We start from the raw sequence: 26505 nt of genomic DNA on the forward strand, positions 1-26505 counted from the left end.
ATATATATATATGATATTTTCATATTTTCCTATATACAGATATCTATGGTAAAGTTAAATTTATGCATTAATCACAGTAAAAGATCAATAACAACAACTAATACAATAGAGCAAGTATAATAATATACTGTACTAAAAGTAAGATGAATGCATACTGCTCTCTCTCCTCTCTCTTAGCATACTATACTCACCTTCCTTCTTGTGATAATTTAAAATTTATGAATTATTTCTGGAATTTTTCACGTAATAGTTTCAGGCTGGACCCACAGAAAGGGGAACTGCATATAATGCAGCACTTTTGAATGACACAGAACTGCAGCTCATGAATACTTCTGCGTGGCTAGAGCCCCAGTCTCAGTTGGGGAGGATGCTGCCTTCTGGGGCCACCTGACAATGTCTGGGGACACAACTGATTGACACAGCTGAGGAGATATTACAGGAACCTGGGGGCAGAGGACAAGGATGTTGCTGCATGTGGTAAAATGCAGAGGACAACCCTCATTTAAAAAAAAAAAATCTGGCCCCATTTGTGAATGGTGTTCAAGCTAAGAAGATGGCAGACAAAGAGGAGACTTCCCACAATTAAAACCTTTATCCCAGAGTGAAACAGAGCAACTGATGAGAGTTCAGTCTGCCTGCGGAGACACTGAATAATGAAAGTGTTCCGAAATGCAGTCAAACTGAGCGTTTGCATCCTGGGAAAGAAACATCAAGATGACTGAACATTTTGGACAATGTGGAGAAGGCTTTAAGGTCAACTACACACAGACACCAACTTGGTTTTTTTCCTGCCGTCCCAGGAGAACATACTCACAACTTCAAAGACTTTTCAAACTCAGGTGGCAGCAGTTAGTTCTGGGCCAGGAGGTTTGGACAAAGCCAGAGGAAATGCCACTCAAGCCACAGGTCTCAGAGCCTCCAGGCACCCTGCCCGAACTTTAGCCTGCCTAGAAAAGTTGCCAACCACGCCAATGAGGAAAGTAAGAGAAAAGTGACATAAGAATCAGTCCACAGGAAAGAAACCCAACGAAGCAGCAGCGGTCCCTGTACATAAGCTCAAATCTGTATGAAACTTACAGGACTTTTGCCAGTCTGCAGCTCCTCACACCACCAGGCTTCCTGCTTTCTGGAAAGCATCGCCTTCTTCTCTCTTGCTCCTGAGCACAAAGCCACTATTTGGGGTAACTTTCTTATTCCACAGGCTCCTTCTTGGCTATGTGTCTTTATTATCACTCATGTCACTTCCTGTAGGAAGAAAACCTTCCCCAAGGCTTCCTTTTCATCACTGCCCCTCTCCCTCATCAACACACACACACACACACACACACACACACACACACACACACACGCACAGCATTTAGAAGCACATACAATGTGAGCCAGGAGCACAGGCTGGGGAGCCCAACTGTTAGTGTCAAATGTTGATTCCCAGACCCACGTGGCTCTGTCTTTTCTGGTATGATTATAATAAGATCTACATCACTGGGCTATTGCAAGGATCAAAGGACTTTTACACGTAAAGTAAGTTATTCTGGCATGCAGTAAGCATTTAATAAATGATAGAGAGGCTGGGGATTTAGCTGGGCCAGGGATTTAGCTCAGTGCCTGCCTCATAAGCAAAAGGACCTGAGTTCCATCCCTGGTACCAAAACAAAATTTTTTTAAATAAATGATATAGGTTGGGGATACAGCTGACTCGTAAGTGCTTGCCTGGTGGTGATGGAGCCTAGGAGTGGAAGGTATTTGCCTATACTCTTCACAGCCTTGCCCCACATCTAGCACAGTGCTGGCCACAGTGTTGGTACTCAATAAATATTTGCTGCTTGAATGGATTATGTACGAGGCCTCTCAGATTTGCACCGAGAGCACCTAAACCTGCCCCACTGTACACCATGGTTACTGCTGGTGTGATGAAATTCTCTTTAGACTTTCCATTCTACACCAGAGCTTAGGCATGACTCTAATACATTAGAATCAGATCATGGTGAGTACACAGCAAAAGAGTGGAATGAAAACAATAAACAAATGCTAACTTAAAGCGTAAATAGCAGTCAGGAGATCTTGCGGCATTCATATAAATTTCTTCTTCGTGCCTTCTTGGAAATTTGTATCTGCAGAGCTCTACTGGAATTGCTTTTGCTTTTAGGAAGCATATGAAGGAAGCAGAACTTTTCCACTAGACACTGACTGGAACCGGCTCCCCCAAGACTTCGTCTCCTACAACAATATGTGGAGGCCAGAGACTTGGTGTCTATCACCCTCCCATTGCAGGCCAAAAACAAGCTGTGCAGGAAGCTGCCGAATATTGCAGGACCGTGGAATGACTTCTTACTGTGGCTTATTATTAAGTAAAGTGAAGCTGGTGATTTCTTTCCCCGATGATACCAATTTAGCCTCAAGTATCCTGACGATGGTGGATTTTACTCTTAACTCACCCAGAATTTAAAAGCTTCCCTGGCTGACAGCCAAGTTCTACTGAAGCCTTAGTCTTTTGGAGCACTGAGGTCCCACCATTAGAGCTGAAGTTGACTCAAGGCTCATGTAATGCTTTTCCAATATCACATGACGGGCAGACATGGAGGGGCACTGGCAGAAAAGCCCTTAACGTAATTCCATATGCTAATTAATAGTGGACCGCAAACTTGGCTCAAAGCAAGTAACAAAATATAAACTTTGTGAGTTGTGAGCCACATTCTCCACAACATAAAAATAAACCAATGCAGTGTATAGTCACCCTATTCTTTATTTTCAGTACAGGTTGCCTCAGGATCTTTCGAACAGGTGGGAGTGTGGTTGGAACAACCTCCACTGGGGAGGAGAGATCGTTCCAAAAAGATACATACATTCTGACAGCAATTCTATTTGTAGAGATTTAGCTTTCTGTTATACTCCTCTATGCATGAAACACAGATGTACAAGGGTAATCACTGTAGTGGTTCTACAATAAAAGATCCAAAAGAAGTGAAGTAACTGGAAGATCCATCTTTAGGGAACCGTGGAAATAAAATCTGATCACCACGGAGGGCTACCCAGTTGTGAAAAAGACTGAGACCATTCTACATCTCTCAATTTGTGTAGGGGATGCAATATTGACTATGCCCAGAGCAGGCTGTAAGCAGTGTAGGCTGTGAAGAGTTAACCTTTCAAATGACTTGTTTTGAAAAGTGAGTCTGGCCAAAGCCTACATGCCCAGTTCAGAGTAACTTGCACCCAAATTCCATTCCCATAATTAAAACTTTCTTAGCTAGAAAGACAAGGTTCTAATTACAACCCTATACTTTGTCTATTCTGTTCCTAAGTTGAGAAATTTTTGTCTCGTCCTTTACAAATCTTGCCTGCATTAGTATCCATAGTAACTGCACGACATTCCCCTTTAGCATGCAGTTCAACTTTGCCCGGATTGATTATCAATAAAAATCAGTGGCAAATATGAACTGACCTCTAAACTGCTAGTAAAAATGCAAACTGGATAGCTTGAAGAAATTAAAACACTGATGCACACAAAAACACGTACACAACTACTGAGAAATACTCACAATAGTCAAACAGTAGAAACAAGCTAAGCAAGCATCAGTAGATGACTGGGTCTCCCACGTTAGAATTCATGCGTTGGAATATCAGTTGGTCTTAAAAAGCAATGAAGTACTGCCACATGCTACAATATGGCTGAACCTTGAGAAGACACCAGGTAAAAGAGGTTGGACACAAAAATATCGGATATAGCGTGGTTCCACATATGTCATTTATCCAAAAAAATTCACAGAAGGTGAAAGTAAACTAATAATAATTTGCAGGGATTGAGGGAGAGAGAATAAATGGAGTGTAGGTGTTCATGGAAAACAGTTTTTCTTTAGAGAGATGAAAATACTCTAAACTTTTATGGCAGTGATGTTTATACAACCCTGTAAGTATATAAAAATAGTACACTTAAAAGGGTGAATTTTATAATATGTGAATTGCACCTCAGTAAAGCTAGTATTTTCAAATTTACCCTATGGACATACAGGGCTATAAAATTCAAAATAATTCCAGAATGCTGCACATACAGTATATGTACAACAAAGCCACTCTTTTTTCACATTTATTTACCAGTCACCTGACTGACATCACCTTCTTCATTCTGAGCATAATTTCACTCAGAGAAAGGCGCTCCTAACGTTACCATATTAGAGGTGAGAAATGGAGGCTTAAAATATTAAAACCACAATCAAAGAGCCATTCTGACAGAAAGACCCAAATTCTTGTCTTGTGGACTGTCCTAGCTTACTGAAGCACTCAGTATATTTTGGCCATATTATTATAATTATGTCTATCTTCTTTAACACTCAGAGGCCTCTGCAGCACTAAGACTAAATGGCAGCTAATAATCAGTACCTGTCATTAAAACTGCACCTCTGCAAATTGTTTAAATAAAGACAAAAAAAGACCATGAAATCCACACTGCCTAAGTACCCCGCTGTTGGACCAGCCCCATTCAGGGCCTGGCACAGGGTGTGGAGGGAGGTGACACCAAGACGCACACCTTTCAGAGCAAGTCCAAACTAGAAGAGTACTAGGGTTCTCCTCCGCGGCTAACCCTGGGTTGATGGGTGGCATCTCTCTCCTCAAACTTCTTTGTAAATGCATTTCTTAGCCTTTTAACTGATTGGAAATGCTCCTTTAAAATATCAAAATCCAAGCACAGAAGGAAAAAGATGGGCCCGGTGTGGTGGTTGCACACTTGTAACCCCAGCGCTCTGTGAGACGGAGGCAGGGGGATCACAAGGTGAAGCCCAGCATGGGCAAGTCAGCAACTTACCAAGATGCTGTCTGGAAATAAAAAACAAAAAAGGGCTGGGAACATAGCTCAGCATGAAGTCCCTGTACAGGGAAGGGAAGATGGAGGGGAGGGGACGGGAGGGGAGAGACGCAGGCTTGCTCTCTGCTCCTTAACCTCATTTTTAGTGTCCAAAGGTTGCTCGCTGCAGGGGTTCCGAACAGTCCCCTCTCCACAGCTCTTCTCTTATTCAATAGCAGCAAACCCTGGCGATGGACCGGATGACAGACTACTTTCTAGGCTTCCAGATGAAGCCACAGGACTAAGGAGATGTCAGCAGTCCAGCGTGGTCTTTCCAGGGAAGCTTTTAAAGCAGGAAGGGGCAAAATGTGTCAGCCCTTTTGGCCATTCCTTCTTTTTGTGGTCTTTAAAATACACGATGCACAGAGCACAAGTGACCACCTTGGCCTTGAAGTAACCTTTAGGTGGCAACTGTCCACCAGAATGACAGACACACAGAAGAAACCTCCTTTTTGGTTGGCCATGGGACTACCGTACCGGCTTTGACTGCTTTTCCAGAAAACTGGAGAAATGCAATAAGCCACTATTCTCCTGAATCTTGAGTATATGTAGCCAAACATCATTCAAGTATATATCTAGTTATACAGTTCTATTTCACATGAATGTGTGCTTGCTTTGTAGTCTTGCTTCATTTGCGGGGCACGAAAGATAGAACCCAGGGCCTCATGTGTGACAGGCAAGCTCTCTTCCACTGAGCTACACCCCACAAAATGCCATCTATTAAAAGTAGATAGAGGAACACATCAAGTATTTTGCAACGTTCTCCTTTACTTTTCCACTGGAAAGCAACTCAAGGGCACTTTTCCACATAAATAAGCAAGGTCCTGTTTATTTTTAATGGATACCAAGTTTCCGTGGCAGGGACGCGCCAGCCTTCATGTCTATAATGTCCTTGCATTTCTTTGCCACTTTGTTTCAATCCCTTCTTCCTAATGTTCTTTTAAAAATCCATTTCTACTCAGTTCCAACTTCCTATGGCAGTGAGTTTTATTTTGTTTTCAGTGATGCAACTCTGGTTCCCAGCTTCCATTTGGGGAAACTATCAAGAAGCTCTTTGGGATCAGCATCCCTAGGGTGGGCACTGCAGCAGGTGCCATCTAACGGTGTCTGCCAGAGAGGACTTCTCTGGGGTTTGAACTTAGCTCTGGATGCCACAACGACCTGGGCTTCTGAGAAAGACAGCAAGCTGCTCACTGTTTCCTGCGCACAACCCAGGACTGCAAATGCAAAGAAGCTTCATGGAATTTTTAACCCAGGTACGTGCACGCAAAGCATATCTTCTTTGGACAAGCCACGGTATTGCTATTCATTGTCCACCAAAAAATATTAAATTTAAAGAAAAAGAAACTATTCAAGGGACTGTTGCCAGAGATAAGGCAAATTTTGAACCAACGATCTTGAAGATGACTGTGGGAATTAAAATTGCAGTTGTATGGGTAAAACAAGCCTCATATATTCAAACGCCAAAACCATGCTTCCAAGCAAGTTGCTGAAGCTTTTCATTTTAGAATAAAAAAATTTCCAGGAAGGAGGTTCTGCGGACTGCTTTTTCTGCTAAAGTACAATTACTTCTCTGTCCTTATCAGCCCTATGCAGAAACCTCCATTATTTTGAGCCACTTCTCAGTAAAATAATTAACCAGGCACACCGTACCTTAACAAACACTGTGTATGACAAATAAAATCTCATTTTTCATAGACATTCTTTGTGTGTGGTGAGCAGATGATATTAAAGCCCCTATAGCTTTGAATAAGAAAAGGCACTAGCCTTTCACATTAGCATTCAGAAAAGAAAAGAGAAGAGAGGAAAGGAAAAGAAAAAAAGCATAGTAAAGGGAGCTGCTTTCCAGTAACAGGGAGCCCTCCTAGTTTTCTGGGCATTTAGACGTAACCATGTGTACAAAGAGATATCTATTATGGGAAGATGGAGTCGTTCCAAGTATTTCTGGGGGAAAAAAAGGTTTAATTTAATTGCATGGCTCTAGGGGACTTTCACCAATTAGACATCTTTTCTGTATTCTCGAGGGATTTTCTTTTTTTTTTTTTTCCTTTTATTTTAGTCATGTATTCCTAGCTTCTGCCAAATACTCATTTGGTTAATAATGAAACCTTCAAGCCCACAGTAAGAAAGTTTGCCTGCTAAGGAGACAGTCATGATTCCTACCGTTCTTTACCACTGGGCTTTTCAGGCTCCATATTTTCTTTCATTTCGTGGCCGGCACCCTGGGTAGCCACCTCCAGATCAAAGACAGCAAACAGCTCTCTTTCCCGAATATTCACTAGGGAGAACTCTGAGTACTGGTGCCAATGCACTGCCAAAGCCCCAGCTTTCTGGCGTCTCCCTGATGATGGGAAGGCGCCTCAGATGCCACATTTGGTCGAAATCACCTGTCTTTATCCAGCGTGATTAGCAGAGGAGGAAGAAAACTCTGAACATGGCCAATCTTGAAATCTGACCTCATCAAACCTGAAGGAGGAGAATTCAGAAAGTTTGTTGTTGCTGCTGTTACCCTTTGTTATTGTTTCCCTTTTTTCCTTTAAAGTCTTGGTTCTCTTTGATGCAGGATTCTGGGACCGAGATCAGGGAAGAGTGATCCTTAATTAGAAGAGCAATCAAATTTAAGGCTTAAAATGTAGTGAGGGGGAAATGAATGCAGCATAATGGGCCGCAGCTCATAGGTCGGGACGGCGTTCGTACAGAGTTTGTAAAAAGTTGATCTATTTCTCAGTGTTTGGCCCTGAATCTGCAGTCAAGCCTTCAACTCAGCAAATGGAAAGCATGAGAAGCTCAGAATACAGCCTCTCACAGACACTGCTATAACTTCAGTAAGGATAAAAGGATAAGGTAAATGACCTTTTCAAAATAACAAGTTTTAAACGGTAACCGTATGCTGCACCGTGTCTGCCTGGTAGCTTTCAAAGAGGTCATAACACTCAGGAGTGGGAGCCTCAGCCCTGAACTTCAAACTTTGAACTTCGCATAAGCACAACTGCTTAACCTTCCTCCCGGGATATTAGGACCCCCTCTGCTTTACAGGGGAAGGAAGATTAAGTAAAAGGTTTGGATATCACAAAGCCAGATCGGCAGCAAAATATTCCCACCTTCTACTCACCTGTAGCCCTGAGTAGGTCACAATTATTAATGTATCTTAAAGTAATACATAAAAACTAACAAAAGCCAGCATTACCTGCTCTCTGGAGTATGTCAGTGGATGTTTACTTCCTGCATGAATCGGTTCAAAGAATGTATATTTGAAAACGAAATAAGTATTTTAAAGCTTGAGTTTAAAGAGAATTCATATTGACCCGTATGATAAATTTCTACATGTTTCCATAATATTCCTCTGTGCCCCATAATTAATCAGGGGACTAATTATGAAGGTTTTTAACCAATTAAGATAGCGGGATTCCACCTTCTCTTGCTAGTTGCTCAATGGTTTGTTGGTCTGTGTCTCACCCTTGGGGGAAATGCTTTCTTTCCAAGCAAGGACACTCATAATTAGACCTGCTATAAATAACCTGGACGTTCACAGCAATGCCACTTGCACTGTTTAACACCCGAGGAGGACATGAACTTCTGCTTGTGCCTCCACCCGCCAGTGACCATCACCCACTTAGGAACAGCCTCGAAAAAAAGTCCTGGCCAAAGGGCGAGTCTCCTGCTGAGAGCAAATTTCAACCAGCACCACAACGGAAAACCCGCTGAGAATGACAACAGCTGCCCTTTTCTCATTCTCTTGTTTGTCAGGTCTTGCTTTTTAATCAGAGGAAGACCGGTATCCATCAGTTTCAGCTGTGAGCCCAAGAGCATACAAATTGTCTTAATGAAAATTAGCTATTAAGAAAGCAACATGAGGTAGGAGGACAGGAAGATCAAAACTCCGGGAAACAACCAGAGGTGCACCTTGGCTTTGAGAATTAGAGCGAGGTGAGTCTGAAACCCTCTCCTTCTGTCACTGTGTAGCTCCCTGCTCTCCTCTTTGTGCTGTTTTCCTTATAGCTGCCCCACAGCCTGGTTAGAGACCAATAAGCATGTCACACCCTCGGTCCAGGAGCTGCTTCATGTTAGCACAGGTAACAAGTTTTCCTAAACCTGTACCAGGAGTTTAGCAGTTGCCTTTGATAAAGAGTGAAGAGTCATCACTTAGACCTTCAGAGGCCCAACGCATAGCTCAAAGCTGGATGAAAGGTGGCATCTTTGTCTTCATTTGAATCTGCCACTTTGTACCTTAAACTTCAGGTCAGATCCCTGCTCGGCTCTGCACATAGATAGACATGTTCATCACTTAAAAACCGTCTGTCTAACAATGGCCATGCAAGAAGCTTCATTATCCTGAATTTATCTAACCCTCTCAACCCCCTTCAAGACCAAGAGTAACTCAATGTGTTCAGATTTTCCAGGGACATCATAATCGACAGACCATCACTTACAACCTTTACAATGTCCTGTGCCAGGCCCCCAGGGTGGCACCCAGGAGTCTCCGAGGGTCATGGCCCTAAACCTGCCAGGAAGAGGGTCAGGCAGGCAGATCACCCCACGATCAGACTCCCAAGCTAAGAGAGAATAATTACCCCAGGACCAGAACCGAGTCCCCCACCCACTCAAGCAGGAGCAACCAATTTCTGATGGTGCCTCTAAGTCTTCAGAAAACCAAACCTGAGATAACCAAGACTGCTTAGTGTACATGCTGTTTTCCTTGTTCCTCCCCTATTTAAACCTGAGCCTTATTTCACTACACCTGAAGGTGGGTTGGGGAGGCCTGCTCTCCCGTGTCTTCCCAGTATAGATCTACTGAATGTCAAATTCCTTTCCTACTTCACCTTTTATTTTTCTTTGATCTTTGGGGAGAGTGGACAGATCGGCCATATTGGTGTGAAAAACACCTAAGTTGCATAAAAATTTAGCATGCAGCCAGAGAGGGACTGGCCCCTCAAGGAAGTCAGCACAGATAATAGACACCAGGACTGTGGCTGGAGGAGCATCTGAAGAAGACCAGGTCCAAGACAAAGACACAATGGCCAGGCCTATGTCCCTCACTAAGGGATAAACCATAACCTGAGATTAGACTGGAACAGCCCCACCTGATCCAGGAAGTCCAGGAAGGCATGCAGGTAGGAGACCAGAGGATCTGGACCCCCCACTTCCCCAAAATGCCTGTGTTCCTCCATGCATCCTTGCTGTGTGACTCATTTCCCTATTGGATCAATATTAGCTCAGTGTCTATTCAGTGCTTGTAATTCTATAGGTAGATTGTACTTTGACCCATGTTGTAACCCACACTGTGGCTGCTGTATAAATTACCCCGACAAAGGGCCTCCGTGGCCATTGCATTCGGGACCCTTCCTGGAAACCCAGGAGCTGTTCTTCTCCTTGTTTCTAATAAAACTCTCTTCACTTCTTCCTTTGGTTCCCGACTTCATTCTTCAATGTTGTGGGATAACTAACTCTGCACATTTGAGATCTAACAGGTCAGGAGAGTCATTTTTCCTATTTTATTGGGTCTCCCCAGAGTTAGTCCCCACTCCCACTGGAGGGGGGAATCTGATCAGAAAAGCAGAGCAGTTGGGTTGTATGTAGGAGCTCTAGGGTGAGTCTTGCTAATTGTCACTGTGTTCTACTGAGCATGCACTTGTTTATGTGAGCAAGTGGACCAGACTGACCATAGAGACAGAGGGGACAGGGGGAAAAGCCCTTACTGGGCCTCCACCTTTCCTTCTTCCTGCTGTAGTGTTAATGCCACACCTCCCGTCCATGTCAAACTTTGGCTGCACAATCTTCACCTCCCTCTTCTCCCTTCCTATGTCTTCCCTCTGTCCTCCCATTATGGAGGGCAGTGAAATGGAGTTTGATCTGAGTGGTGCTGGGAGTAGTGCCAAGGGGTGAGCACAGTATACCACTGCTAGCCCCGATTTCAAAACCCTTCAGTCCTGAGGCTCAGGGAATTCCAACTACGGCCAGACAACACCCAACTTTGGAAATGGAAGGGATTCTGCCTCTGATGTGCACTTTTTAAAATACCCTTATTTAGCCAGGCTTGGTGGCGCACACCTGTAATCCCAGCACTTGAGAGGCTGAGGCAAGAGGATCGCTGTGAATTCGAGACCAGCCTGACCTACATAGTGAGTTCCAGGTCAGTCTCAACTATATAGTGAGACACTGTCTCAAAAAATAAAATAAAATAAAAATACCCTTATTTAAGGAATTGCTGTAACCTTTCTATTTGGGCTTTTAAGTCAAGTGCATGCACAGATCTGGGGGGCAGCTTCTTCTAAACCACTTAATGGGTTTCCATTTTCAACACCACAATAGCTATGTGCAAACATGTAAGAGCTTTCTCCCCCAAGGCAATAGGAAAGAGAAGCTTCTCTGCTGTAATCATTCCTGCATGCAGCAAATATTTACTGAGCACCTATTCTGTGTGAGGCACACTTCCTTTGCTCTTCTAGGCCTAGAAGGGTCGCATTAGCCCAGATTCTTCGGCTTCCAACAAATGGGAGACCCCTCCAACCTTCCTCAAGAAAAGAAGAGCTTATCACCACAAGAGAGGAAGAGCCCAGGGAACTTCCTTACATGCAGAAGTGAAACAGAGTGGCACGAAGGACTAAATCTTAAGCCAGAAAGGTTTGTGGAAAAACACTGTTCTTCCTTCCTCTGTCTCACAGGGCATGTGTCACCCCCAGCTGCCTCTGTCTGGAGGCTTCCTGCACGATCTGCTGAGCCAGTATATGTTTGACTTAATTCATTAAGTTCTGCCTGGGAGATTATGGTGCAGTGGACAGTGTTGTGGGTGTGGAGACCAAGGACAAGAATTAGCAAAAGTAACCCGCATCTACGGAGCTTCATTCCAGCAGGAAAGACAGACATTCAACATCTAGGTACCACATTTCCTCCCAAATTAGACCTCACTGGAAAATAAGCCCTAGCACAATTTTCCAGGATCATAATACAACCCCTAACCCCCAAATAACCTCCAGGTAAGACCGTGAGCCAGGAAGACACATTTAGTACATCCACTGCAACACACAACAGACTGACGTACTGAATTGCAAAATAATATTCATATATGATTAAACACAAGTAAATAATATTATTTACCTTAATACTTGAGTGATAATATAAATCATAATTAAATACTTGCGAATTTGGCACCTCTGGATAAGAGGTAATGCCTATGTAAACAGATGAACTCGAGATTTATCGCCGAATGATCAACCGGAATACAGACACAGCACACAAACAATGTCCACACCTGATAAGGAACAGATGTGGTTGAGTCTACTATGAATCTTTGCAATTCAGTTTGTTGTGTACTTAATGCATTCATGTGAATAAGAGTTTTTTGAGTTTCGGTGCCTGTGATTTCTCATCACTTTTGCTGGGCCAGCCTTCTTACTGTCACCATTTTTGTTGTCACTCCCATCTCATTAAATTGTAAGTTGTTCATTAACATTTGATTTCGTGGAAACTTTGTGAAGCCTACGTAGCCAGAAGTCATGACTTGGGTGAGGAATGATGGGACAAAATCACTGACAGCTGTGTCACCGATGCACTAGGGGCAGGGTACAAGGACAAGAAGCGCTCGTTTCAGTCCTCTGCTGCTGGGAATGAGAGACTGTAGCCAATGGTTCAACAGAAATGGAGTCGCAAGAAATGCAGGCATGAATTCGGGGTTTGGAGAGTTAAGATGATGTTCCAGAAGCAGATGACGTGACTGTACTTGGGCAAATGTGGAATTCTGTATATAAATAAATGTAGGTTGTTATACATGAAAAATAAGACACCCCCTGAAAATAAGCCCTATTGCATCTTTGGAGTGAAATCTGATGTAAGACTTGGGTCTTATTTCAGAGAAATACAGTAGTGTGTCTTTGTCAACATCATTCAGCCAGAAAGCCAGGCAGTGGTGGGAGCAAGTTGAGCCATTCATGGGGAATGGAAACATTCTAAGTACAGGGTAAGTGCAAAGCCCCTTGTGGGAGAAGTTCAAGCCTGGCTGGGCCAGGTGCGCCACACTCCTGTCTTCTGAGAAAACTCGAAGACCTCTCTGAGGCTGAGCTAACTCGTCTAAGTGCGTAGAGGCTAGGTCCAACAGGCTGTATGAAAGTGCCATGTAATTAAATGCTCCTCCCCCATGGTTGTCCACACATAAGCTATATAAGCCTGTGCATTTCCTAAACAAAGCAGAAGCATTCCAGAAACCTCCCCCGAGTCTGCCTGGTGAATCCACGCCTTACCCTCACAGTTCGAACTCCTGAACAGAATTCTGCAGACCAAACAGCAGACGACAACAGCCCCTGAGGTGGGGGCACCTGCCACAATTAAGAAAAAAACAAAGCAAACCATAGAGTGAAAGGAAGAGCACAGGACACAAGACCAGAGAAAAAGCCAGAGGCATAATCATGCAAAACTTCAGAAGCCATGGGCATACCTATTCCATCCTGAGTCAAATGCAAGACCTGTAGTATTTGGGGCAGACAAGTGGCATGACCTACTTACAGCCTCAAAAACCACTTTGGCCAAAAGGGCAAAGGACGAAGGAAGCAAACAATTAGAAGGCTGCTGCATTAGTCCAGGTGATGATACATGAGCCTTAACTAAAATGGTAATGACGGGGCTACTAAAAACTCAACCTTGGAGGCTTTGGACATGGCGTGAACAGAAGTTTTCAAGGACCTACTCAAGGAATGAGAGGAGTCAAGGGCAATCCAAGGTCAACAGCCTGAGAAACAGGAAGGTCCCTGTCAGAGATTGAGTGGGGAGGGCGTATGAGGTGCACATTGGAGGGGTAGGTGAGGAGCTCCACTGCGATGTCTTCAGTCTCTTTGACAATGTCAAGGAAGAGGAAACAGAAGCGAGGCATCGAGAGCTCGTACGAGCAGAACTGCTGCAGGCCCAGGGGCCTTGCAGGACAGGTCTGCGCCCTGCAGAAGTTTGACCATACTCCACCCCAAGGACCAAAAGGTCCCACCCACAAGACTCTCCCCTGAGAATACGGAGTGAGGTGTTACTAAAGGCTTTCAGTCCAATTTTGCCACAGATAATCTGCAATTTCTAGAGCATAGCATCTCCTTGAAGCCAAAGCAAGGATTCATTCAAAGATAAAATAAAGCAAAATGGTTATTTCACAGTAGAGACCCAAATTCACAAATATAGTCATTGAATGCACCATGCATTTTCAAATGAACTGGTATAGCAACCCATTAAACAGCCCATTCCTTTTTTTTTAACCGAATCACAAGAGGATGGTGTTACAGCCTTAATGATACTGATTTAAGGAACAAGTCATTTACTTGAAAATATGACTTCAAGTCACATTCTAACTTGAAACTTTGACCTCTGTGGAGAATATATCTGTGCCTTTCTGTAGATATTAAAGAAATCTTGTCATCCTTTTATCTTCAGTGCTATAGAAATCACTAAATTATGCATCCCTAAAGGAGAATAAATCATTTCAATAAATTATGGATTGCTTGAAATTTTAAAGGCAATAATAGAAACAGAAGCAATACAGATTGTATTTTATAAGTGAAAAAATAATTAGATAGGATACTAATTAAATGCCTGGTGTCTTGGCATACTATGGGATAAATGCTTAATATCTAAAATATATTTCTTTTACTCTTCATAACCACCCCCTGACTTCTTCATATAGAAAAAAGTAGTCCAAGGTGCCAACACACAATAAAAACACAAGCTCGGCCATGGCACACATTAAAGAGTCAACCAAACTGACAATGGAGTCCTGATGTGTGGGTCTTACCTCAGTGAGCCTTGACACATGAGTTAACTCTGGTAAATCTCAACTTCCTGTTAAAGAAATGGAATCATGGCAGTCACTGCCAGGTAGGGTCATTGAGAATACCATGAGGTGATGCGTACAGGGTACTTAGCTCAGTACCTAGTCAAAAGTAAGGGCTTAATAAGTGGGATTGACTTAGCTCACACAGCCAGCTACAGTACACTGCAGGCCGGGTAGCTTAAAAACAACAAAAAACTGGTTATCACAGCTCTGGAGGCAGTGAAGTTCAAGATTAAGGCCCTGGCTGACTCAGTGTCTGCTGAGCTCAAATCTCCTGATTTCCAGATGCTATTCTTCTACCCTGGCAGTGCAGAAGGCAGGGGAGCTCACACAGGCCTCCTCTAGAGGGGTGCTTGTCCCATTTGTGAGGGTTCCCACCTCCCACTCCTGTGGCCTCTAAAGGCTCCAGCCCCTGATAGCATCACCTTGGGGTGACAAGTTTCAGCATCTACATATTGGGGCTCAAAAGCATTGGGTGCATTTCAGAGGCTTTGTAATCACAGTTAGGATCATTAGCTTTTTTTTTTTTTTTTTTTGGTACCAGCGATCGAACTGGAGTCGTTGCAGTTGCAAGGCAGGTGCCGGAACCACTGAGCTAAATCCCCGGCCCAGAATCATTAGCTCTTTACCATGCCCCCAACTCCTTCATCCCGATTATCAACACTGTAAGGCAAATCTGACTCTTCTCTTTCACTGGTAAAGAAATTAAAGCTCAGATATTAACTATATGTCCCAAAGTCACACAGTGGCTTCCGAATGATAAAACCGGCATTTAAACTAGACCTGTCCAACTTAAAAGATTTTATAATTCAAATTCAGGTTGTACCACTCCAGCATACAGAGAAGCTGATACTGCCTAGATCACGGTGCTTAAGGTTTGCATCAGGACTTAAACCTGCTATGGCATTACCTTGTTTCACACAACTCTTGCAATATAGCATGTGATTCTGAAGAGAATCCATACCTGTCTCTACTATTCAGGTAAAGAAACCACAGCCCGGTGAGGCCAAGAGAGTTAACCAAGTGCTAATAAACCTTGATAAGAGACAGTGCAAATTACAGTAATTAGCCAAGCACTTTGGACCGTGAAGCTCAGGATGAACAAGGTACTATTGGAATGAAATCAGCCCTGCTGATTCTTTAGAGAACTTGTACACAGCAACATGGTTTTCAAGTTCTCAACTAAAAAGATACTGACAGATGAATGCAGAGCAAAACTATGAATCCTGAGATATATTGTACTTACGAGTGAAAGCATAACTTTCCAGACACTTGATAATAGGAGAAGTTTTGAGCTCAGGAGACAGTCTGCAGAAACAGAATTGCTAATTTGCATTTGTGTGTGTGTGTGTGTGTGTGTGCGCGCGCACGTGTGGGGATCAAACTCATGACTTTGCATTTGCAAAGCAGGCGGCGGCACCACTGAGCGACACCCCTGTTTTAATTCAGTGCTACAGAATAAATGCAAAGATGCCAGAGAATTAATTAGTACTTTAGAAGTGGGTCTACTCCCGGGGCCAGTAATGGCAAAAACCTGTTAGAGCTTTCAGTGGCACAAAGAGTCTGCAGCAGCACGCAAGCCACTGGTTTGCCACCACTGAACCTAGGCATCCATTCTTTCAAAGCAACAACTAAATTCAACTTCTGTGTTTTCAGGCCTATTAAGAGAATCTTGACATTTAATCCATATAAAGTAATTAAATGAGCAAGTGAACATGAAGCTAATTTTTGCATCATTTATTAAGGACCAGGTTCTTGGGTCAGTGTTGGGCACACACTGGGTTAAATGTAAATTATGCTCCTCTCGTACTTAGGTCTTTTCATCTGCTGTAAATGGCTCTTTAAATGAGAGAATGCATGTGCGTGCACGTGCACACGCACTCACACACACACACACACACTCTCTCTCTCTCTCTCTCTCCTAAGAGGCAAGCACTTCAACAACACTGCTCAGTTCTTTGAGATTAAATTGGAATCTCAATTAGAATAAAATCAGTCCCCACATCACATCCAAGTTCATAGATTTTTTTTCCTACAGGAATTAAATATGTATCTGTAGCTGACAATGGTTTCTGCAATGCGTATTTAAATATAAGATCCTCTTTCCACTCTAACAGGATTATACAATCAGACACACTATTGCCCACCCAAGGAACTACATGTGGGGAAATGAAAATTTGGGAGATAGATTCTGAGGGGCCGTCTATCTTTAGCCTAAGGGTGCATGACACATGCACGCGAACATTTTACTATTATTCTCACTTTTGCTTCCCCAGTCCACCTCCAGCGCCAGAAGTAACTAGTGTCAGAAGGAGATGGATTTTGAGTCAGCTGGAGCATCTCCCAATTACCACAGCATCGCAGGACTGCATCAAAGCCTACTCTGGACACGGTGCCATCACCCGCCAGCACTGGCTGACTCCAGAAATCTGAGTACTCTGTGGCATCAGCCTACATTTCTTTAATGTTAGCACCTCCTCAGGAGGTACGAAACATGTTCACATTCAAATCACTGCATGGTCTCTTCAGTTGCACCATGCCCTCGTCCATTGTCAGGCAGTGAAAGAAATGGTTTTCTTCTCCATAAGTAAAGTCTGCACTGGATCAAGAGAACACAAGCTCACCACCCTACACATCTGTATGTGAATTGGCATCCGTAGGAAGTTTCCAGCAACCGCATGTCAAGGGAGAATTTAGCAATCCATATCATTGTGACCTATTGCGGTAGACAAGGACCATGTCCCACTCCAAAGACGTCTGAGTTCTAGTCCCAGAATGGGTGGAGATGTTACCACATGAGGCAGAAGGTGTTCTGCAGATGGGATTACATGAAGAATCATGAAAGGAGGAGGTTATCCTGGATTATCTCAGTGGCCCAATGCAAGCACAGTTATCCTTATTTGGACAGACAAGAAGGTCAGTAAGAGAAAAAGGAGATACGACCGTGGAAATAAAGGCTGGGGTGACACACTGTGACAATGAAGGAAGGGATCATGAGCCAGGCAATAAAGGCAACCTTAGAACCTGGAAAAAGCAACAAGTTAATTTTCTCATTGAAGCCTTCAGAAGGATTGCAGTCCTGGGGACATTTTGATTTCTTGTCATTGTTGCTAATGAATTGTTACTTGGCCCCTCCCCTTTTAATGGGCATCTATGTTATTTTGAATTTTCCATGATTACAAACCATGAGGCAATAGCTGCCCTTTTATATCTGCATTTTTTTTGCACATAGAATTTCCTTCTGACTTGTTTTTTTTCTCAATAGTGGAAATTAAGGGCCCAGGATTTGGCTCAGTGGTTCTGCCACATACCTTGATACTGGAAATTGAATTCAGGACCTTGCACTTGTCAGGCAGGTGTGACACCATTGAGCTACATCCCTGGCTCCAGGATCTCCTTGTAGATAAGTACATAAAACACCTCATAGAACACTCACTCTGAGACTCCTTTTACATTAAAGAATATACATAGCACATAATTGTGTTTCTAGAGACACTCATATTTATGCAATTTCCTAGAAACCATCTGTAATTGTATTAGGCATGCTGGCAGCAGTGGTCACGCCTAGGAAGGAACTCAAGGCCAGAGGACATTACCAAGAGGTATTAGCCTTGGCATTTGTTCGTCCTTTTTTAACTTCCCATGAGGAGAACGCACTATGCATTATTCACAAAATTAAAGATAATAATGAACTACTACAGTAGCATATGCTCATGGTGAGGAGTTTCAACAGGGTGGGACTTAAGGAAGAGTCAAGCACAGGCATAGGAGAGAAACATGGGGCTGCCGAGGAAGAACAGATGGTAAAAAATGCAGAGCAGAAGACAAGAGCAGCAGGACCAATTGTTCACGCAGTCCAGGGCTCTATCTGCAATGGAGACTCCAAAGAACTTATAATTGGAAGAGGGAGTTCGTTGTCCCTCTGAAAAATTAGATGGCAGCCAGTTTCCTTGAGATGTACTATGACTGCTGAATCCCTGAGTCTGTGGTGCACCAGCCAGCCCTCTGGAGAACAGGAATTCAACCTGACTTCCCCAAGCAACCCTTCTTTCAAGGTTTAGTGGCCTTCTAATTCCTGAAGACTGAGGTCAACCAACCTTGGAGGAAGGGTCCAAGAGCACAGATGTGGCTTGCTCCTTCGTCAGTGTCCCATTCCATGTGCCTGGCTTAGAGTTGGCCACAGACAGGCGTTTTGAACTGAATAAACCTCTCATCTCCATGACATGCAGCACACCGGCTTCCTTAACTTAAATCACTTTCCCCTATCTTCTTCATTATAGGTCAAAGTGTATATCTTTGTAAAAGAGCAAAGGCTCACTCAGTCCCTAAGTGTAGAAAAGTTTGGGGACCTCGCACCAAACACCGGAGTTCTGCGAAGTTCAACACGGAGCTGATGGACAAGTTAATTACAAACCTCAGATACACAGGTAGAGAGAATGTAATGACCAGTGGTCATTTCTCAGTAGGTTAAAAGAAGCAGAATCAAGAAGACAAAAAAAATATGTATATGTTATAACGAACTCAAAATTCAGAGCCTGAAGTCAGGTCTGTAGAGCACTCATTATTTGTGTAGTTTTAAAAAAGAAAAAGACAAAAGGATGGGAGGAAGGGAGGTAGAGGGAACATTTCCATAATTCAGCTGTTTTCAATTCATTTCAAACTATTCTGCATAAGCAAAGACGATATGGAAGACGTTTTCTGGAACTTGCTCTTTGTCATGTCAGGCAGAGCCTCATAGTATCCATTTCATTCGACTTGAACCTCTGAGAGACACCTTATTTCTCACTCACTTCTTGATGAAACTTCTCTCCTATTGCTGTTTCCTGACTGTCCTTCTATAGCAAAAGGAAAAAAAAAAAAAAAAAAAAAAAAAAAAAAAAAGAGCAAAACTTCTTGCAGAAAGCTGGTAGAGCTACGGTTACCAGGCAACACTTCACATGTGCTAAAATAACTTGAAGTTCTTCAGCAAAAGGCAAAAGAATATTTGAGATCCCATTAAGCTTTGCATTTTTAAAGCACACCTGAACCAAAGTTAGCAAGCAAAGAGTTTTGCTGCCATTTCTGGAATCCTCAGATTTCCTCTTCTGTCTGAAAGACTGAAGTGTGCCTGTGGACTCCCAGGGACTCTTGACATTCTGTGACAAGTGGAAAAGGCAAATTCTCATGCTCAGTACAGTACCGGGATGATGAGGGCTTTGCGGAATTATTCAGAATAACAACAAAAGACACAGAGGAAAATGTCAAATTGGCATCTGTCAAGCCAGAAAATGTGACTTCCCAGGGGAAACTCTGGAAGGAGCTCTGTATGTAAAGTCACAAGTCCGGCAGCAAGAAAGGTATGGCTGAGGACGGATGAAGGACTTGCTCAGGTAATCAGGGTCCCAAATCACCAGCTTCCTAGTTCATCTCTTGATTGCACCCCACGGTGAACAGCAAGCGCCGGAAGTTGGATATGGCCACTGCACTCCTTCAGAATAAGCAATCGCTGCCTCAAAATTCCACATAGGGGACAGCCCAAGGTCATTCAAACTAGGCAGTCAAATCTCTGTCTTTCCTGTATTAAAACATCTTTACAAAATAAAGGATCACAGCTTTTCCCCTTGTACAGTCTAAAGATTAATCATCTCCACCTCCAGAGATTTTTTTTCTTGTATTTATTCAAAATGCTACTCCTTGAAAATAAATCCATTTTCTTTTTCAAGTATGGCAATAAGCAACATCAGCTGTTTAAAAATCCCCTTCAGATATCTGGAAACATTTAACTAGTCAATTTGCAGCCCGCTGTTTTTCAACCCAAATAATCCAGTTTATCTTCTCTTCCTCTGACAGACCGATTCTCCAGCCCTTCGGTGACCCACTTCTGAATGGCTTCCACCTCTCCACTGTTTGTTGAGTGAATAAATGGAAGGAGGAATGATCAGTGGCAGCAAGACGGTGGTGTGGAAATGAATGTTTGGTTGTTTTTGCCTACAGCACATTAAAGCAAGTTTAAATCAATTTTCACATATAATCATTTTTGCTATCTTGAAATACTGTAAAAACTGGCAAGCTGGGTACCCAGCCACATTTGAGAAGCAGTCAATCCACTGCCATCAGTTAAGACTCTCTCCTTTATCACAATACTACCCAGTCAGTTTCATATTTGCAACTTGCCCCCCAATCTTTGAGTTTTTGACTCTTTGGGGTAAAGTCCACAACAATTATAGCTCACCTCTGAGCACCTACCATATGCTAGTCACCTAGAATTAATATGTGTCCACTGTCTACTAACTCTATCCCAACAGCCCTACTGTTTAAGTACCATGGTTGTTAGAGGAACTGAGGTTCAGGGATTTTGACAAAGGTTTTCTCAAGCAAAATCTTCATTTCCTCTACTCTGAGCCACCTCTTCCACCTGCAGGAGAGTGTGAGGCAGTTGTGTGGAAGTGAAAAGGATAGATGCACAAGGTAAATCAGGAACAGAGAGGTCCTGATGAGTAAGGAAAGAGAACAACTGAAGTAATTCCCACTGCTAGTTAGTCCATGGCCAGTTAAGTAGTGATGAGAACGGGATTCCATTTCCCAAACCCCAAAGTCAGTTACTGCCTGTAAATACTGACCTCTTTTAAGGTTACAAAGGAATTTAAGTGGCTTCTCTGTTCTCTACCTTGTAAAGTGGGATGTACCATTCCCATATGGCTCCTGAAGTTCAGGATTGTCATGAGCACTTCCTAGAAGGAAATGTTTGCTTATTTGCTTGTTTAGCTGCTTCATTCATTTAATTTTACCTACCTGTCAACAGGAGCTCAATGTATAAAGTAAATTTACATCTTGCTTAGAAAAGGCTAACCTAATGGCATTTAAATTCCCCAGGGAACTATGGATAACCTCCTGACACATTAGAAAAACATTTTCATTTAAGTTATCAGATATCTGTCACCTTTTCTGTTACTTTCTTTGGCTGAATCTTTTGCTAAGGATAGCGGAAATACTTGTATGAAGATGACCAAGTTAAACAAGTCCTCACTTCCCAAAACCTACCACAAGCAATGTGAAAGACTTTAATTGAACTCCTACTGCGCACCAGGCACTGTAGCATCCTAATTAATACAGCAGTTTTACGTAGTAACTGCTATCGCCATCCACATTTTAAAGATGAGTAAATATGAATTTCCAGGAACTAGGAGTCAACTCAACACCAATATGCAGGATGTGTGTGACGTGCTCTCAGAAGCGGCGCAACCTAGCTCCTGAGGCCATGGTGATGATGAACGAAAAGTATAGGAAAATGCTTGGCTCAGCATCAAGCACCCACCAAATACTTCATACATGGTAGTATCTACTGCTGCTGTATGTAGCTGTCGTTGGATTCTGGTGGCTTTGGTCATCCTCGGGCACAGATGCTTTTGCGTGTCTTGCTGAGCACAGCCGGCAGAGGTGTTGATCAAGCCAGGCTTGGTCAGCCTCCTCGTGGTTCATTCCCATCCTAACAGGGCCCTCTTTCAACTCTAGAGGCCCAGAAGTGCGATCAAGAGGAATTCCTTAGAGATAGGTCTGCCTCCCATGGTGGGAGACTGCTTCTGGGCCGTGGCACATATGGAGAGTGCTTCCGGGTCATCCAGCTGGGAGCGTTAGGTAGCCTTCCGGTTCCACGCAATTTGGGGACCTGTAAGTGAACTCAAGCAAAGCAGAGGAGAAGGGGCGGGGGAGGATTGACTGCATACTATACATTGGGAAGGAAAGACGTTCCTTTCCACACCAGTTAATAGCATCCTGTGCGGATCCTGTTTTGAAAGCCTCCATGACATTTTTCTTGATGTTTCAATGATATTTTCAATTTTTCAACTGAGTGATTATCATATAGTGATATTCATAGTATGCATCTCTGGCTGTACTTTAAAGTGATTAGCAGTAACCATGACTAGAAATTTAACATGAAATGGCTTAATCTCTCTTTAAATCTAAAAAACTAAAAATTGTACAAATGCAGAGTTTAAAATTTGGTCCTTAAAAATACTATGTATAAAATAATAATATTTATGCATAAAATAACATTTTATGTATAATAATACATTTTAGGATTATGTGAAGTATGACTCTTAGTGAGCATCTGTGGACAGAAAATCAGTCCCTTCTCCAGTGAGCTTGCCTCATCCAGGAAAGGGAAGAAAAAAGAACCCACAGCAAAACCAACAAAAATAAAGGTGAATATCTTTGCTTATCGTGGTGCAAATAAACAAAGAATGCAAGCCAAAGCAAAGGTGCATTGGTATTTTCAAAAGTGTCCATACTGTGGTCTGAAAGCCACGCATGGACATTTTCAGATCTTTGTGGAACTGGACAGTACTAGTGCACTGGCCACAGTGGGAGGCACCTTCAGGAGAGCTGGGGATGGGGCAGAGTGAGGTGACACACAGACTATCCTAGAAGGAAATTTCTCTCAGTGATTAAAGACAGATCTTCACCAGCATGCATTTTCAACATACAGAATTTAATTAAGAGCAAGTGCAGAAGAGAAAAAGGAGAATATGCTGGTCTACAATAAATGTTCATGTCACCATCTTGCTTTAAAATCTTCCATGTGTATTCTTTTCTTTTCCTTTTATTGGGCGGGGTACTGGGGATCAAACTCAGGACCTTGCGCTTGCAAGGCAGGCAGCAGAACCACTGAGCTAAATCCCCAGCCCCAAATCTTTTATGTATTCTTGCTTTGTACATGTTAAGGACTCAACATACTCTCCCCATTGGCCTACCATCACACGGAAATATATTGAAATTTTCCCTTTGTCCACAGGCTTTTCCTACACTGGACCTGCATAGCTCTCCGGAATCAGATCTGCACACACCTTCACCGTCAGCCTGCCCACCTCCCTACTCACACTCTCCCCTCCAAATCTATTCTCTGAATTTATTATGCTTCATTATATCTCCAGGCCTTTGTCTGGGGATCGCCTTCACCTAGAACAGTCTGTTCCAAGACAGAATGTGGAGAAATGAAGAAAAAAAAATTAAAACTTTTATTTGTGTGTAGGAATGTGGGTGCATGCATGTGCTTGTGGAGATGTATTTGGAATAAATAAGAGAACAAGTTTCAGTACAATACATTTTTGATATATGGATTGATAACACAAGTACATTTGGACGGTTAAAAAATAAAGATACTGGGAACTTAAATAGCTTAACTGAATGAATTATGAAATCAAAAATATTTAAATAGTAAGGATCTAATACACTGTCTCTTACAACTCTACTTGTATTAGTCAACTTTTCTTTGCTGGGACCAAATACTGGACATACGTAACTTAAAGGAGGAAGATTTTAATTTTGTTCATGGTTTGAGTGAATTCAGTCCATGGTCAGCTGGCTCCAAGACAGGAACATCATGGTGCCAGGGCGCAGCGGAGCAAAACTGCTTCGTTCATGGTGTCCGGGAAGCAGAGCAGGGAGCAGCAACAGAGAACAGGGACAGTAATAACAGATGCCAGGGTCATCACTGAGACACGCAGAAGTGTGCTTTAATAATCCCCTAGGCAGCTCCAAAGTCTAACAAATTAAAAACTAAACTTAACCATCAGACCATCTCAATTCAACTTTGCCTAGGTAAGTCCCCTTCACCACACTCTTCCTCCAAGTTGTACTGACCTTCCAAAGCAGGACTGGTTGCATCATTCACAGCTTTCTGTGAACATCTTTGCTCCTTCATATGCACTCTCTGCTTAGCAACCCATGGTAACTTACTCATATCTCTTCTCCTTAAAACCCTCCAATGAATCTCAGTGTACCTAAGATGTTTCTATACTCTTCGCCACAGACTATAAATTCCCCATAAGATTTGGCCCAACAGAGCTCTCCAATGTCACGTGACTGTCCTCTTTGGTCTCCAGGTTGTCACTCCAGTGGCCTTGCTGATGTGTTCTCAACCACAGGAAGCCAAATATTGCCCTACACTCTTTGTCTCATACTGTCTTCTACACCAAATGGCTGCCACCTGATCTTTGCTCTGCTGGTTCCTTCTTCACATATGGGTTCGGCATTTCCTGACCTCTCAATCAAAGCAGATACTGAGTTGCTCAAGACCTGTGATGTCCATTATGGACCCATCAGGCACATGAAGCTCGATACAGAGCCAGACCAATGGGGGAAAAAATCTATGGGATCTGTGTTGTTTTTCTTTCAAGACAAAAGATGTTAATGTATGAGTTGCTTTTTCTAAGCTAAAACCTCAGTATTCAGGTTTAACTGCACTGTGGACACTGCAATAAATAAGTGGGTCTTGAGTTGCACTCTTCTCTGAAAGGTTCACCTTCACTGATCTAGACCAAAGTGACTTGTGCATTAAGTATTAAATATTCAATAGATTTATAAAAATATTATAAAATTTTCTATTAATAATTTTTCCATATTGGAATGAAAATGTTTTGGCTATACTGGATTAAATGAAATGTTATTAAAGTTTAATTTCATCAATTTAACTTTACTTTTTAAAAGTGGCTTCTAGGAAATTTAAAACTGCATATGTGAAACCAGCACTCCAAAAAATTTTAAACAATATCCTAGGAAAAGACAATGAGGATCACTACCCCAGGAAGTCCAGCAGAATGAATCCATTAGGCAGGACAAGAAATTAAATGTGAAAGGGGAGAATCCAACAAAAAGAAAAAGTCATGACAAGGATAAGTCAATACACATCCATTATAACCATCAATGTTAATGGTCTCAATTCACCAATCAAAAGAAATAGACTAGCAGAATGAGTTAAGAAGCAAGATCCAACAACACACTGCCTACAAGAAACATGCTTAATTCAAAAAGAAACTCATAGACTGAAAGTTAAAGGGTAGAAAACAATACTCCATGCAACAGGAACCCCCCAAAAAGCAGGAGTAGCTCTCCTCCTTGTAGATCAAATGGATTTCAAACCACCACTGATTAAGAGAGAAAAAGAAGGACACTACATCCTTATAAAGGGAAAAATCCAAGAGGAAGAGATGACAATCACAAATAATGTAGACACCAAACACTAGTGCACCCAAATATATAAAACAAATGCTAACAGACATAAAGCTGTACATGTAGCTTAAGTATATGGCTTCATATTTTACTGCTACTGGAAGTAGTAGTATTCTTGCTCTAGAATATAAGTAGTTTAATGGTGTATGCAATCCTTAGCTCCCTGTCCATTTTCACTTATTTACCATCTGCTCTTCCCTCCAGCTCTGCTAGGAAACCCTCACAGGCAGAATCTTTATCTGTCTCATTCACATTATATCTTTAATGCCACTGAAGTTTCTGGCACATAAGTGCCCAACAAATATCTGTGACACAAACGAATGCTTGCATAGCACCTTTTATACTAAGAGCTAATGTGTATCGAATACTTGGGTGCACAACCCAAATAAAGCTGGTGTCCTATTTTATAGATAAGGACAAAGAGACAAGTAAACTTTAAGTGGCTAATTTCAAAGCATGCATGATTTGGACCTAGACAATCTGTATGATTCCCCTAAAGCCACGCTAACCCCAGAGGGAGACTCTCACACAGGGTCACGAGGTAGAACACCTGTCTCCCCAGGGAGAGGTGATCAGCAGCACAGCACTGTTGCTTCCCAGCGTGGACACATAGCGGGCATTCAGAAATATTCAGTGAATGAGTCCTGGGTCATAACATCAACCATGGCAATAACAGCTAAAATGTACGGAACATTTACAACGTGGCAGGCATTGTTTATATATCTGCATTCCCACCTACCTATCTAATAGAGGTCTACAGATCAAAGTGATCAGTTCAGGGACTGGGGATTTATTTAGCTCAGTGGTGCCGCCTCCTGCCTCACAAGTGCTGAGTTCGATCTCAGTACAAAAAAAAAAAAAAAAAAAAAAAAAAAAAAAA

At 42.6% G+C, this 26505-nt stretch overlaps 1 protein-coding gene and 1 long non-coding RNA gene across 2 annotated transcripts in view; one reads left to right on the top strand and one right to left on the bottom strand.

Moving 5' to 3' along the window:
- Dok5 (docking protein 5) overlaps positions 1–26505 on the bottom strand; it is a gene marked incomplete at its 5' end in the record, with an annotated part of 206608 nt that overhangs the window by 102107 nt on the left and 77996 nt on the right. The window lies entirely within an intron of this gene.
- LOC109117855 lies at positions 8442–20604 on the top strand. Its single transcript, XR_002025157.2, has 3 exons — positions 8442–8764; positions 11284–11458; positions 20466–20604. It is a non-coding gene; the product is annotated as an uncharacterized LOC109117855 (long non-coding RNA).

This window comes from Fukomys damarensis, unplaced genomic scaffold, assembly GCF_012274545.1.
Source record: "Fukomys damarensis isolate Sample0158 unplaced genomic scaffold, DMR_v1.0_HiC HiC_scaffold_22, whole genome shotgun sequence".
NCBI lineage: Eukaryota > Metazoa > Chordata > Mammalia > Rodentia > Bathyergidae > Fukomys > Fukomys damarensis.